A 5,375-nucleotide genomic window follows, 5' to 3' on the forward strand; every position below is an offset into this window, starting at 1 on the left:
AAAGTTGACTAGATTTAACCACGGTTGACTTGAGTTGACTAGTTTCGAAAAGAATTTTTAAATAATTGAACGAAATTATTTAATTAAATGGAGTACTTACTTCTAATTAATTAAATAAAGTTATTTAATTAAATGAGAAGCCATTCCTAATTAATTAAATGAAGTTATTTAAATAAATAAGAAAAGTGTCTCTAATTAATTAAAGATTATTTAATTAAATAGAAAAAGTAATTATGAGAGCATATCTCATTTTATTAAATTAAATATCTCAACAAAATCTCTCTTCAGTTCAAAAAGTGAAATTTTTAGTTCACTATTGATCAACAATGAGTTAAATCAATTAACTACTTTTTCTACTCAAATTGAATCATTTAACTCCTTATTTTACTCAAATTAAGTTTGTTAACTCCCTTTAATTTGGAAATCTCCCTTTGTGAATAAACTTCACCTGTAGTGCCTATCCTCGTTCACATCTTTTCTGGATATATTATTGCTATTATTATCAGACTATGATAGACTAGCTTTATGTTAATGGATTAGTGGTATTGTTTTGACACTATCAGACATTATGTTATGGATTCAGTTGTTATATGATGAGATCATTTAGACTTTACATTTCATGTATGTATGATGATCATTATATTGTTTTCAGTTATTATTGATGATTAGTTAGATGGTTTATTATCTCATGTGTTTTATTATGGATACTTACCTCATACTTGCATGTGTATGGTGTGTGTGTTTTCTTATTGTATGGCATTTTTGATATGGTTAAGGAAGGGAGTCGTAGTCACCTGCTTAGTTGGGATCTACACGATGCACCACTTTTTGACATTGCCTGTTTAGGTTAGCACTATATATATTGTATGTACATGCATGGGTTTTCTGTAGGTTGTAGGTACCAGGTATCGACTTTTTTGAATTTTCAGGATGAGCGTACCCTATTATACTATCTCAATGATAAGAGAGGGGAAATAAATTCTCAAGTCCAAATAGAAAACCCTAAAACCATTTGTCCTAGTGAGTTAGGACAAGTATTAGAGTTGGATATCCACCAAATGTGTCGGATGACATATTTCATGATTTTTAACCCTTTAGATTTATTTTGTATGATTTGTTCTATGATGGATTTTCATATTTTATCTTGTAGGTCTATGGTGAATTTTCCATTAATTGAGTCTTATTAAATAGATTTAATTAATAAATTATTTATTTGAGAAATTAATAAAATATCATGATCTTTGATTTTTTGATTGTAATTAATTAAATGTGAATTATTGGGGAAAAAGAATTAAATAAAAAAAAACTAGAAATTAAAATTAATAATAATTATAAAATAATAATAAAGTAATAAATAAAATAATAATAATAAAAGTTATAAAAATTAAAATGAAAGTTATAAAATTTAAATAAAAATTATTTAAAAAGTAAATTAGAGTTATAAGCTTGCATGGGAATTAACATGTGTCAACAACACGGGGGTTAGTGTATCAATTAAGCACAAAGTTTTTACAATTCTATGACTCATCAAAAAAAATTGGAAAAGATCCATGCTTAGTTGGTGACAACTTTCAGCAGTTTCAAGAAGTATTCCAAAGGTTTCTTGAGAGCTTTTTATATTCAGGCATTCATAGAAGCTTATTAAAAAAAAAGGGGGGAGAGCTATTGGAGCATTAGAGAACTTAGGAACTCTGAAGAAGGGAGGAGCTTGCTCTGCAAATTTTTTTTGATGAAGAGTGATTTAGCATTAGAATCCGGGTAGATTCTTGTGATTTTACTTATGCTATTTTCGCATCATGCATTCCCTGTCTTCTTCGTGTCTTCCATATGTCTTCTGAGGAATCTCATATTTCATTATGCATTTTCAATTTGGGCAATTAAAATTTATTTGAGGATTCTATATGCTTAGATCTGAAAATGACACGGGGCTAGGGTTGAAAATTCATAGTTAAACCCATTAGGTTAATTATTAGAAATTTTGAAAATCAAGTTTCATAGAGAAATTCTGAAAATTGGAAATTGTATTCGTAAATCTGCTTATACATACATACATACATACATACATACATATATATGTATATATGTTCATATACTGTGATATTTTTTAATTTCTGTATATATGTATTTGTTTAAAAACCGAATATCATTAATTGAAAAATGTTTTTGAAAAAAAATGTTAAATTTTAATCAAAAATCTAAATCCCATCACGCAATGGAAGCGTTTTGAAACCGTTTTATACATATGCAAATGTTGGGCGGGCGGGTATTCAATAGCCCACCCACCGTAGGCCTGCGAGATCGCAGGGTACCTACGATCCGTAGTGTACCTGCGGTGCGGTACCTTATATGGCTGCACGATTTAATAAATTGCATTGCAATTTTTCGTTTGGTTTAAATGACTTGCAACATCATCTCATATACAATTTAGTATGAATTTTGATTTCGGTTGCATTGTTATTAATTATTATTATATATATTTATGTATGTATATATATATATATATATATATATATAAAAGTATATATGTATATATAATTAATTATAAATAATTATTATAAAGTTCTAAATTAATGGACCACTCTTTTAATGATTTAAAGTAATGCTATTAAGGTTATGAAGAGATATTAATAATTAATTTAATTAAACATTAGTTTTAATTAAGATTAATTATTAGAATATATAATCGAAGTTTTATTTTTCAAACAAATTTTTTATAAATAAAATATTATTGGATCAATTAGAAAATTGAATCTAATGGAGGAACTTTTATCTATCAAGCAAATACATGGGTTAGGTAATATGTGATATTTCTCCACTTGATATTAATTGGGAAACGTAAATTGAGACTTTTACATTCAAATTTGAAAACTTAGCAAAACCAAAACATGTGTTTACATTGTGTATTCCTTATGCTAATGTTTTGGATTTTGGGTTGACTAGTGTTGACCAGTATAGGATGTCTACCAGAGGCTTGGGGGTTATGTGATTGTGATGTCATGATGATGTTTTATTCTCGATCTTTATAAATCCAACCATGATTATGTGATGGAATGCTCTATGTATTGGTTATGATTACTGATTGTTAAAGTTGAGATTTTTATGTTTGAGACCCTTGACTTAACCATTATTTTTGGTCATCGATCAGTTATCCTTGGTTATATTCTAGTCGCCATGATGGGACTGAAATGTGGATTTATTTTAAATGATGTCATGTTGTGACATGTTTGACTCAACCAATTTTGGAGTCTTCGAACAGTATGATTGAGACATATTTTGGTTATTGAGAACCAATGGATACTTTGATTATCAATGATACTTCAGTTGCCAATAGAGAGTTTTTGTGCTCATGATTTTCTATGGATGTTGCTCATGGAGATTTGATGCTTTTATGCATATTTGATGATTTTATCATGGATATTTGATGATTCTTATTGTGGATATTTGATGATTTTATTATAGATTTTCTTTGGTGATTTTGATGATTTATGATACCATGAGCATTAGGGTAGGATATCTGCATGTAGTGTCGGGAAGTGGCTTGCAATGGAGGCTGAGGTCCTAAGAGGCTGCCAGGGTAACTCATTGTAAGTTGGATTAATAAGTAATAATATTCACACTTAATACTAACTGAATGAACCTAAAAAGATAAGATTTTTGGTTCTCACCCATGCCTTGAGTGCTTGTATAGGCTAGGATGGGAGTAGTGAGAACGCATGGTTGTGATCTTGCATTCCATAGTATGCCTTGTCAGTATGAGAGGATACTAGTGGCCGCATGAGATCTGTATGGACTCGTGGAGTTTAGCTAACTGCCAGGGTAACTTGTACGAGATAAATGCGATGACACTTTCCCGCTTTCATAGTAGCTTTCTACATGTCATTTTGTGCCTCTGGGAAGTAGATGTCTGTTGTGTGATTGGAACCTTGAGTTAGTATACTTTTAGGATTCCTAGACTTTAGAGATTTGTGCTATGTGATTTTGTTAGCCTATTTGGGACTTGAGATTATCTCCTCAGCATGGTGGGAGTGGACCACTTAGGTACCATGCAGTCAGGTGGTAGTGTATTTTCCACTCTTATCATTTGAGATTCATTGAGACATCGTGGCTAAAGCGTCCTTCGTGATGGTGGGTATGTATCCTTTCATTGATGATTAGCATATGTTAGATGATGTTATCTTATGCTTATATTTGCATGTTAGATTACTTCTACATATGATGTTGTATTTATTAGGAGTGACATTCCTACTATGTTAATGCCGATGATCTCTTCGGTGATTTGGGATGTTACACACAGAGGGATGGCTAGGGCCCACGATGGTCTAATGATGCTATTAACAGTTGGGAGGAACTGTGCACTTAGTTTATTATGTTTGATCTTATGATGGATGTATCATGTGATTATCTTTAGTTTGATATATCATGGATTAGAATAGAGTGATGTACTATATTTCACATATGTATATTCTTTTAAGCCTTCATACCCTGCGACATGTGCAGTGGATGATTGTGCATTCTGGAATGTAATTTAGAAAGGAAATTTGTACAATGGACTTATCATTATTATTTCATGTGGATGTTGTACTAGATGGAAACATGTATGTAATTCACGTTAAGGGATCTTAAAGAATATAATCTATTAAGTATGTTATGTTTATTTTTAGATGGACATTGCTAATGCTTTCGTTATTGTGAATAAGTTATATGTGGTATTTACTTTCATGTAATTTTAAAAAAAAAATGTTACCAAATTTAGTGAAATTCTAGGTTAATTCTTTGGATCCCTTGGCGGGGCATTACATTTGGTATCAGAGCTTGAGTTTCTACATTGGGAGCTCTGGGTATTTTGGAACAACTAGAACTTGAAGTATTAAGTGTATCTCTTAAACTTGAAACTAGGGGAACTGAAAATAGAACTTGAACTGTTACTTATATATTTTGTCAAAACTGAAATTTTACTTAGACCTAAACATAGAACTGAACTTAGTCTATTACAAACATGTGTCTTTTGATTGTAATAGTACTTTGTACTGTTGTAAGATGGTATCTAGGACTAGGTCTTCTATTAGAGGCCGTGGTAGAGGCTGTGGTCATGGCAGAGCCGTCAGTTCCCATGAGTTTGCCCATGAGGGATCGACTCGTATAGAGAGCAAGGAAGAGCACTGTAATAGGCAGCAGGAAGAGAGTCGTAGAGAGGACCAGGCTGAGTCTGAAGAGGTTGGTCTGAGACAGATGATGCAAACTATTCTAGAATGTCTACCTCTTCTTCAAGAACAGCCTAAAGTGCATCAGATAGAACAAGAGCATAGAACCAGATCTAGAAGTCCTCGAAAGGATCATCAGAGGTCCATTGTGTCCACTCAGATGAAGGATCTTTG

This window comes from Cupressus sempervirens, chromosome 6 (genome assembly GCF_028749045.1).
Source record: "Cupressus sempervirens isolate cs-2001-9-10 chromosome 6, ASM2874904v1, whole genome shotgun sequence".
NCBI classification, from domain to species: Eukaryota; Viridiplantae; Streptophyta; class Pinopsida; order Cupressales; family Cupressaceae; genus Cupressus; species Cupressus sempervirens.